This window comes from Chaetura pelagica, unplaced genomic scaffold (genome assembly GCF_000747805.2).
Source record: "Chaetura pelagica isolate M959 unplaced genomic scaffold, ChaPel_1.0 scaffold150, whole genome shotgun sequence".
NCBI classification, from domain to species: Eukaryota; Metazoa; Chordata; class Aves; order Apodiformes; family Apodidae; genus Chaetura; species Chaetura pelagica.
This window is the reverse complement of record NW_009952052.1, coordinates 4,772,106-4,784,036: the sequence shown is the minus strand read 5'-3', so window position 1 is coordinate 4,784,036 and position 11,931 is coordinate 4,772,106.

The window sequence follows — 11,931 nt, the reverse complement described above, 5'->3', positions numbered from 1 at the left end:
TTATTTAGATAATAGTCTAAATTTTTTTAAAAAGAAGGTGGTTAGAAACACTAATGACACCTCCTGTATCATTACGACCTATAGGTATCTCTTGATGGAGACAGAGCTTGTATTGAATTTCAGGGATTGCTGAGGATAGTCTCCACCCTGGTAGTCTCATATTGGACTGTGACACAACTAATTTATCCAGTTTTAGAGTCTGTAGCAGGAAATAATTATACATTTAGCTTTCCTAATTACCAGTGGAAACAACCTTAGGGATTGTTTCCTGCAATGAAAAGCAATACCCTTTTGAAAAAGGAAGTGTTGAAAAATGAGTCCACTTTTGGGCAATCAAGTTCTTGGTAGGACACAGGTAGACTAGTTCTTTGAATCAGATACACCTAAGGAACTGCAGGGAAACCACAGATACTGTGTCTTTTCAGAGTACGCATGATAGAACTCAAATATGTTTTCCCTTCCTGGTGATGCTATCAGAAGTGAAAAGACCTTTATAAACCAGATACAATGTTGATATTGCCAAGGCCTTGAAAAATGGGGTCTCAGACTCCCTCATGTCTTGAGAAAGACACCCAGAAAGGGGAAGGCTGTGAGACAGCAAGAGAAAAACATAATGCAGCCTCCGGTCATGGGATTCATGAATTGATGGGAGCATGCAGAAAAATCTCTTGCTAGTGGTGCACTCAGAGAAACTGAAGGGGCTGGGATCTCCTGGTACAAGAACATTAGAGGAATGTTCTCTCAGAGGCTTTCAGGACTTGGAATTTTGCTGGAGTCCAAAGGTATAATAATACATTTCAGACAAGGACCTGAAGACTTCCAGCCTTTAGCAATTTTGAGTCAGAGGACAACTCCAGGATCTGTTTATGCAGCATTTTTTTTAGTTTAGTCTCACTTTTATGATATTTTCTTTGGCAAAACAGACATGTAACATGGTGCTCATCCACTACGCATGGAAACTGGTGGTTGATGACAACATGACACACAAAAAAGATGACAGCCAATGAAACTTTCAAGGCCAAAGCAAACCATTGAGTGATGAAAGGAAAGCTATAGTGACAAGAGTAGAAGCACTACATATAAAATGTTCCATCCACATTGAGCCATTTCTGACAAAAAGGAAATGAGAATCACCATAGATTTTTGCATTATGGTCCTACAGAGAGCATCAAAGGCTGGAACATTTGAGAACTAACCAACAAACACCATGAATGTGAACAAGCCTACAGTCTGGAACAGCTGGCATATGCATATCCAAAAACTCTGTGAGTATGGAGGGTCCACACTGCAAAAACTGAAATGCCACTTTATATAATTTTAATGTAAAAAAAAACACACCTGAATTTTTTTATTCTAGGCATGAATTACTCCATCACATTTACCCTCAGGACATTGACTCCTAAACTCAAAGCATTTTAAAGTTTAAAATCTGCAATAATAAACTTTGGTACTCTGTCAGCTACTGTTATAACTTCTCTGCTAAACCTGGCTTACTCCTGTGTGAAATGTAATTCAAATCCAGAATTATTTATATTATTTAACATATCTTTTAATTTTTCTGTAAATTCCATGTTCACCTGTAATGCAGTCTAGCAAGAGATAGCTACACACTTGAGAATGAATGGGCATTCTAAGTGAAGTTTCATATCATTCTATTACTTAAGCTATTAAGTATCTAATGACTTATTTTCTCCTATTTTACTTCTGTCTGCAGAGGTTAAAGCAGGAAATGTTCTCCTTCACCTCAACAGGAAGATAGTATCAGCCAAAATAGAAGCCATTTCAGTTGAAGCCTTCAATGTGGACACCTGGGAATCCAGTACACTTCCACAGAGATGAATTACTTGTGTTTCTCTCAAGCAGTGCTAGCAAGAAAAAAAGAAAAAAAAAAGAAAACAAGAAAACAAAAAAAAACCCCACAAATGTTACCACTTTTGAACAGCCTATCAAGTAAACAGAGGCCTCCCCTTCCTTCCTTCTCTTTCTCCATGAAACACAAGGATGCCTTATATGAATAAGTGGTTTGGACATTTTATTTTTCCTAAACAGACCTTGTTCTCTTTCAATTTTTATCTGTTCTCACACTCATGGGTTAAACTGAATGAATACTTCAAGTTAATTCCCCCCCCCCCCTTTTCTTTTTTTTCCCCGGTGCATGAAAAACACTGACAAACTGGAGAACTGTGGAGGTTACCAGCATGGTCAGGGCTGAAACACCTGTCAGGGGGCAATTGTTCCACATGGAGAAGAGATGGCTTCTGGGGCACCTAACATCATCCTCCAGTGCCTGTGGGGAGATGATCAAGGGGCCAGAGATAGGCTCTTCACAGTGATGCATGGAGAGAAGAAGCAAGCCAAGAGCCGTAAGTGGAAATAAAAAAAGATGAAGACTGAGTAAGGAGAAATGTTTTCACCATGAGGCCAAACAAACAGCAGAGCAAGCTGCTCAAAGAGGTTATGAAGTCTCCAAACTTGGACATTTTCAAAACTCAACTAGATAAATCACCAAGCAACCTGCTTCTCCTCCTAGTTGCTGCTTCTTTCAGTGGGAAGTTGGACTGCACTTTCTGAAGTCCTTTCCAACCTCAATTTTCCTACAGTTCTAAAAACCACACAGCCACCATTTGGATATTGACTAAAACTCAGAAAAAAATAAAATACACAAGTTCAGCATGTACTACATTTTTATTTAACTATAACCTAGTACATTTATTAATTAGGCATGAAGTTGCATTTAAAACTAGAAGCCAACTACACAGGCTTCAATAGGTTTTCTGAGCTCTTGTTCCAGGGAATGCTAGAAAAACAAAAGCTGAGCACACAAAAAAGCCTCACTCATAAAGAACTCCTTGGACATCTTATTTGTCCCTTAATCTACCCTTTATTGCTCACCAGTTGCATTTTTTCTTTGCATTTAACAAGCTCTACTTGCAAGGGTAAACAAGATTCCTCCTAATGATGTACTGATGAAAGAAACATAATTGCACACCATAAAAACTTAGTAGCTATTTTAATTGCGCCACAAATTACCTTTAAGTGCTCTGCATGATTTATAGTAAGAAACTATTCCCCCCTCCAGCAGTTAAATAGGAAACTTTCAAGAAAACATTTTTTTGCTAGAAAAATATCCACCTAAAAGGCAAGCATTTTTTTTCCAAGGGAAGTTTTAATAAATACATACATACATAAATAAATAGAAAATTCTGTGAAAGGTTTCCTAAATTTGGGTAGAAGTTTTAATCAGATTGAAAATATCAGGTTAATTAGATCTTAGCCACAGCCAGAATACCTGAGTTGTGAGAGATTATCAATTTTTAAGCTAAGGAACTCTAGGTGACAGAAACAGGTCCAAGATTTTGCCTCATCCAGAATGCAGAAGAGCAAAAAGCTTGAACTTCGGTCTAGATAAGATATCTATCATGGTTAAAGCTTTATCTTTTCTATTGTACTTAAAGGAATTAAACCTAAATTACTTAAAACAATTCAGTAAATGAAATTTTTGTTTGCTGATGAGCCATATCTTCAAATAATATTTAGGCAGCTGTGAGACAGTAAGCAAACACATATACTTGTATAATTACAGCCATTTCCACACCCTTCATCACCTCAGCACTTAATAACAATAAATGAAGTGGCAACTTTGATGTAGAGCAGCATCAGTTTTAGACAGACTACTGCTTGAAGTAGAAATGTGAAAATATTAACATTTTAGAAAGTTGAAGCTGTTTCTCTGCAACAAAGCTTTACACTAATTAGGCCATAATTTATGAAGTAGGAAATAGAAATCAGTGAGGTATTAGGAAAAGCTTTTAGGAATAGAGACAAACTTTGTAGCTGTTCCATCAGAGGATTATATTCTGATATAATTACAGCGTATTTACTCAGACAGTTGTATATTACAGGGTTTCAACCCATTAATGAATAACATTTGTTTCTATAGAATTAATTGTTGACATGTCTAAAGAACTCTGAGCTGTATGTAATGGAATCTGATCTACTAAATGAAATCCTTAATTATTAGTACTTTATTGAGCCACTTAAAGCTTTTTTGAACACAAATTATTGAAAAAATCTTGCTCTATGTTTAAGTTGGATACAATTATTTTCTCAATGACACTATTTGACTGGAATGTAAAAAGCACCTACAGAGTTTAAGCTGGAAATACATAGAAATGATAAATGAAAACAGACCTAGGAGATAATTGGTCAGAAGAAGTCTCATAATTCAAGTAAGCTATGCAAACGTTGTGAGTATAAAATACACGTGAAAATAAAGATTCATGGACATCAGACCAATCAACAATCAAACTTAGAGACATCTACATTTTTATTTTTTTTTCTATGTCATAGATCTCACTGAGGAGACAGTGACTTTAGAACCTCCTCAAGTATCAAACTGGAGGTAACAAAGACAAAATGGCAACACATTTCAAGTAGAACTGAAAACCAGCTGCTTATAAGATTTAAAATAAAAATAAAGTAACAATTCAAACCATAAATATTCAGTTGCTATGGCACATCAATGGGAAAGTATGTTTGCATAATTTTTATACCAAATTACAGCATGTAAATTAAATAAGCCTAGAAGAAAATATACAAGTAAAATATAAATAAAAACACAAAGTACATGTATAAATATATATGCATATAAATTGAAAACCAAAAATGATACAAATATATAACACAAGAGTGAAATTCTCAGGTAAGATTCCAATAGAAAAAAAAAAGACACTGCAATGCTGCAGAGATTATATTTAATACAAATAGCTATTCATAAAATTTCATTAAAACTCTGAATCAAAGCTAATTTTGATATATCAGCACTTTCAATTCACTCCATGTTCATTTTATGCTTCACATATTTTCTTTGAAATTACTCATAAGCTAAGTTAGTGTGTTCATGCTCACTGTCTTTCCTAGTTATCTAGTTTCTGTGTTAGAGGATTGTCCCTAAACTGGGCAACCTGAAGCCTTCAATGTGTAGAAGTTGGTACTGGGTATAGCTGGCCTCAAATTTTATAAATGAAATGTAACTCTCAAAATCTGCTTGCTTCAAGTATTAAGAATCTTACTAAGTTTGTGGGTTTTGACAAAAAAATATCTTATAAACAAACAGATAGGAATGTAAGTATAAATAAAAATATAGACTAATAATTCTAATGGATCAACCTTACTCTCAACAACTGTAAATGAGAATTTCCCTCTCCTGATTTCATGACAAGGTATCCGCACTATGAAGGACATTCTTTCTGCTGTGAACAGAAATCTCCAATAAAATAAGATTCACACTAATAACAGTTTTAACATAATTGCTAATCATCTTGTTAAATCTGAAGAATTCACTATTACTCGGACTTACTTCTATCTTGGATTTACTCACTTGAATTATGTTTATTTATTTTCTGGATTTTTTTCTGAGTGATTTCTTCTCCCCTGAGCCCTAATTCCTTCACTGTCAGTTGGTCTCACAGTTACTATTTCCTTCAGGATGATAAACACCAGAGTTGATGTGAGGATAATATCACTGGTGCTATCAAAGACTTAAACAGATGCTGGAGCTGGAATTTGAATACATAACAGGACTCCTAGCTTTGATGATCCCTTTTCCAAGTTTGGCTCATTTTCCTCTGGCTTTGGGACCTTATGCTGACTGTCATTTAAATTTCCCCATGGAACTTTACCTTAGGCTCATACCTGCTACAACTTGAGTAAATTGAAAAATGACAAAAGCAGCATTATCAAAAAGTAATGGTAAGTGTTGGTGAATTGACTGCAGATAGCAGTCCTGGTGTGTTTTGCAGAAGATGGTGTTAAGACTGACAAGGTTTGATACTGTCACAAGTGCTCTGCAAGGATTAGAGATTGTGCTGATGGCTTTCTCAAACATATGTAAGGGCATAAGGAGAGAACTTACAAACACACAAACATGGGAAGGAAATCAACAGGAAAGATTAGCATGAGGAATAAATAAAACACATAATTTTTCACCTTAAATTAAAAAAAAAAATGATCCCACCAAGAGAGATTGTGCTGATGGCTTTCTCAAACATATGTAAGGGCATAAGGAGAGAACTTACAAACACACAAACATGGGAAGGAAATCAACAGGAAAGATTAGCATGAGGAATAAATAAAACACATAATTTTTCACCTTAAATTAAAAAAAAAAAATAATGCTCCCAGGAAGAAAATAAAATTCAAAATAACTGAGGTTTCAGCCCAGGATCATCTCCTGCCTTCATTAGCTGGTTTGTGACCTAGCTTTCAAGTGCCATGTACTTTGGAAGCACAGGCACCTGCTTTATTTTCAGGAATCTTTTTACCCCCAAGTTCCTTTTGTTTTCCTTCCTGGGAGCTCAGGCCTTGTGACTTGTCACTAATCTAAAGCTCTGCTCCCCAGCTTCCTCTAGGACTTTCTCTGACAGCCTCTACAGGTCTTCTAAGCACCTCTCGTGACATTTCCTTCTGGGTAGAATGACATTTAAGCAAAAGGCACAAACCTTGTGAGGGAATTTGTGAACACACACATAGCTAGATATGAGGCATGTCTATGCAAAAACATTTCAATCTCTGCATGACCTTAGAAACCTGAGGACTTTCCTTGCACCAGGAAATTATAGAGTGTCAGGGCAGAGAAGTTAAATCATCTAAATCCCTGGTACCCTTTTGGCACTGGAATCTAGCAAGTCCCCCTGTGATTCCCTGCAATTTAGCCTGGGTGCTGGCACAGGTGAAGAACCATTCATCAACATCTGCTTTGGACATAGCAACCCCGATTAAAAGAATGAGAATTTAAGTTGGCTTGATGCCAGGAAAGCCCTGGCACTGGTGTTGTGGCTAGTACAGATGCAGCCTGTGAATCTTGGGCCTCATCATGACGGCACACATCTTCCACACCTTGAAACAGGAATTGCAGCAGGCAGGGAGCCATCTAAAGGTCCTGCTCAGTATGTCACTGGGTGAGTAATGAGCAGGATGTGTCTTAAATGTAATCCTTAGCAGAAAACAACAGGGATATATTTGGGAGCAACAGATAATATCTGTTCTGAAGAGAGTTGTCCAGAAGCCTTTCTTTGAAAGGCTGAGAAGGGATCACTGATTTTCCACACCTGGGAGAGTGACCTACCCAGGTAAGAGGAAGGAATGAAAATACTTACTACCAACTTCTGGGGCCAGTCTTTGCAACAAGGAACCTGCAGATGCATTTTGTGAGAAGCCCTGCATTGGTCTAGGATAATAATTTGCACCTGTGTGGTAAGTAGAGCAAGTGATACAGGTATCTACTGCCAGAAGAAGATGAGGAAGGGGAAGAGAGAGAGGAATTGAATGCACCAAGAAGAAAGGAGAACCCAGGAATCAGTAAGGCTGATGACACACTTATTTATTTCCTGATCACAGCTGAACTGATTGAAAAGCTTCCTTATCAAAATTACTTCCAGCTGCTCATGACTGTCATTTCCAGGGATCATGATGATCTACTGAACTGTTCTTCATACTCCAAACCCATCTCAGTTGAAATGAGCTAGCACAGAGAGCACAGTTGCACTAGACTGATCCATTTCAGCTGAAACACCCATTTCAGTGTGATCCGAGGCTGGTTGGACGAGTTTAACCGCTTCTTTCACTGAAAAATAAAATTCTGCACACCTAAATCTCAATGCACAAAAAATCCCAGTGCCATTACAAGGAAGGCTGCAATCATATAAAGCAGAACAGGTACAGTCACAGCTAGAATTACTACTCTCCAAGCATATAATGTTATCAAAGTTATTATCAAATCAGTTCACAGGATATCAACAAAAGTAATGCTGTCTGGAAAGACTGAATCATAGGGGACAGTCAAGAGAGTTAAATGAAAGCAAATGAAGAATATAAGATCTCGCTAGGGACATTGAATATTAAATGGATGTATTCCTGTTTATCAACAATTGGTAGCACATTGCCAAGACAACGTGTAAAATGATCTGCTGTTCATCAGTCTGCAAATTAGTAAGATACTTGTTCACTTATAATCTTCCTTTAAAGTGCTGCTGACATGAATTCTGCTACTGTGTGTAAAAGTGGGTTCTATGGTTTGGCTATAATAAGCACTTTTCTTCAATTTTTATTTTATTTTTTTCAAAATAACCCATCCAGAAGAAATATAGAACAAAAAAAGAAAACTACACAGGCTGCTTAATCAGTGTCATTTATAAGGTTTTTTTTGTTTTTCTGCTCTTTGGGGCAGGAGTGCTATGTGAGCTTCAGACTGTGCCTCAGTTTTTCTGTTAACTCCTGCATCAGGGTTGCATCATGAAGTTAAATTAATAAACCAGAAATGGAAACGAAACCCTCACCCCAAGTTAATGTAAGGAATGTAAAATCTACCCATAGTTAAGTCTGCCTGCTTGCAGCAACCAAAATAAAGGTGAAACATCTTGCAAAAATAGAATAGGTAAAAAAATGTTGTCCTTAATTCTAAAGGAGATTGCCCAATTTCAGTACTTCACCCTTCTTGTTAATTGTCAAACAGGTGCAGACAAATTCACTGTATGCTCTACCTAATCAAAGCTGAAGATATGAAGGAAGGTGTTAATAGTAAGGGTAGATGTGATCTCTGTGTGCAGTCTAGTCACAGAATGCAACAAAGCCTTTCAGCAGTCAAGATTTCTGCCTGCTAAAAATGAAAACTTTTGGTTTATTTCAGAAAATCCATAAGGGCACTTTGCGGGGAACAGGATAATTAACTTAGCAGTGAAATGACTTGACTGTAACCTGACTCTAGTACTCCTTTCAACTTTACTAGAAACTAATGAGTGAAAAAAACAGAAAGTGTCAAAAATTATTTCAGTGATACACATGACTGCCATATATTGGTCATGTTATTTGTTTCAATTATTCCCTTAAGTGACTTTCATACTCCAGCATAAATTATTTTAAGCAGACTTTCTTTCTCATTTGAAGCAAAAAACTAGAAATGCCAAAAAGAATCTTAAAGTTCATAGTCAGGTTTTTTTTTTTTTACTTGTGGATGTCAATTTTGGTTTATACAATCATTAGGAAGAAAAAAGCAGAGTATGCTGCTCAAGCATACATTAATATTACACAGAAATTCCTGCAACAATACCTTAGTGCCTTAGTCAAGAGGTACCCATGTGGAACAGGCTTTCTCTGTGTTTCTATTAGCTTCTAATGTATGAGACTTCTAAAGGATCAAATAGTTGATTTTTCTGTTTTCTGAATAGCAGAACAAATTGCTGCACCAAAAAACTGCAAAAAAATCTATTTTAATGGTGGGCATAATCCCAAAGAATATGGGATTAATTTGAAATCAGCAAGTTTAGAAGAAACTGTGTTGGAGGAATGGTTTAATCAAAGCAAGGATGAAAACTAACTTCGCTTGTTCAATTAAATAAGCAAGTGCAGACTAAGTACATTTACTTATAAGAAAAAGGGAAAACTAAAAGAAAACACAATTAAGGAAGGTGAAACAATTTATATAAGGAGGGATGATTTAAAGAAGGTTTAAGTGAGGCAAGCCATCTGGATGAAGTTGCACCAACTCAAATCAGAGTGATTAAGAACTGCAGAACAGGAGAAAAAACAACCCTTCTGGCACACCACAGAATACGAAGCACAAATGAGGGAAAACTACAGGTATGTAGCTGGACAAAACTTCTCTGACCTCTAAAGAGAAATGTCCACATATGAACAGCTGCCCAGAAAATGAAAACAAACACTGAAGAACCTCCAAAACTTCATCTTTTGCTTTTCCTGGTTTTGTGCTTATGAATAAAAAAAATATCAAAACTTGCCCTTTTTTTCACTATTAAACCGAAGCAGGGTCAGATGCTACCTTGCAATGACCACTGCAGCATTGCTCAGGAGTTTTGGAGAATACCCTGTGCTTCTGCAGTGTTTGTTTCAGTCCAATTAGTTGTCCCCCTGCAGGTCAGACATGGGTTGTGGAACTAATAAAAAAGCTGAAGCTGTAAAATTCTTTCATTTGATGAAACAGTCATTCTGAGTTCTCTGTTTCCAAACCAGCATGAAATCTAAAGACTAAATTCCTTCATGTAGATCAATAAAATATGAACATATATCACCCCAAAATCAATGGATTTTTAAACAGGCTGAACTGAATTTCAGATTAAATAATTTTATACAAATCTGATGTTATTTCTGAAATTTCAAAGCTAGAAAGGCATTCATTTGGAAAGGCAAAGATAAACTTAATTACATTCCTGATGTTATTTACATCATGCTATTTGACAGATGGCTTTCAATCAAATTAAAGATTTACAAAGGATGAAACTCAGTGATGGGAGACATAGATAAGGCTGAGGAACTTGATGCTTTCTTTTCCTCAGTCCTAGGCCCTTCTGCTCAGTGAAAGTGTTCAAGGAGAGGAATAATTAGGTGTAGCTGAAGGTCAGGTTAAGTGTTTTTCTTTGTTAGATTTCAGTTCATTTATGTCCATGCAATCAGGTTAATGTCCTGGTTTGAGTCAGGATGAAGCCAATCCTGAGTCAAACTGTGACAGTGGTCTACATCCATGGGTGCTGACAGAATTGGCCAATGTCCTTGCAAGGCAAGGAACATTATGTGTCTCAGTGGATGAAAAACCATGTGGGTTAAAGATGATTTGGTGGCCAAGCTCACACTGTAGTGGTTAACGGGTTGTACTTTACCTGGGTGCCTATGGCAAGTAGGGTATTACAGAGAGCTAATTTGGGATCCGTTCTGTTTAATGTCTTTATGAGTGACCTGGAGGACATCAAGGAGTGCACTCATATCAAATTTGCAGATGACACCAAATTGGGCACCCTGGCTGATAATGCTTGAGGGCACAGCTATCATTTGAGGGACAAATGCAGGCTGGAAGAACGGGCTGGCAGAAGACCACGAAATTCAGGGAGGGCAAGTGCAAAGTGCAACTGAAAAGTGTCCAACCTGGGTGGGGAGCAGCTGTGTCAGTAAAGCCTTTGGGAGCCCTCATGGCTGGCAAGCTGCAGTAGCCCTGGCAGCAACAAGGACCAACAGCATCCTGGGCTGTGTTAGCAGGATCACAGTGGTAGAGAAAAGATTACTGCCTTCTACTCAGCCCTTGTTATTCTGCATCCAGGCTACTGTTGCCCATTAAAAAGATGTTGACAAACTACAGTGCATTCAATTGAGGGCCAGCAAGATGGCTGAGGATGGAGAATCTGTGTTGTGAGGTGGGTTAAGGGCTTGTTCAACTTGGGAGACGCTATCAGAGGAAAGAGATGCTAACAGCAACCTCTCATGCTTACAGGTAAGGTATGAAACAGCAGCTTATGTTGGTCTTCCCACCACCCAGAGGCTGGGAAGACCACTGGAAGCTGCTGTTTTCTAGCAGCCTTTCAGTTCCTCAAGAGGGCCTGTCGCGATCCGTGATCTATTATATCTCCTTTTTGGAGTGTATTAAGCTTGTCAGGATCTGCTAAGAGGTCCACACGTGGGGATCGCCTCTCACAGAGGAGCAGGAGCTTTGGCCCTGACTTTTCAAGTGAATAACTTGCTCGGTGCTTACTAATATTTCCAATAACAGCAGCGAAACCCCAATTAGAACTTACGAAATGCACGGTTTATTGTGGGGAAAACAAAGCAATTTGGGGGCAGGAGGTTCAAAAAGGGTAATTAAAGCACATGAAATATATATGGGTACACCTTAGTTACACACCTTATTTACTTATTAATGAGGGAAGGAGGAGGAGGGATATGCCCGACGCTGGTCCCGTATAGGGTCGCGGTTTGTGTGCAAGTAAGACAGGATTATGTCTTCCCCTGCAACCTGGGGTGGCATGAATTTGTCTCACCACGCTGTGGCGACGACAGGACGAGTTGAGTCAAACCGGGTCTGGCTGGAGCGAAGTGGAACCAGGCGAGAGCCGGGACTAGGCGAGCCGGGGCTCGGGCTGCAGCCGGGCT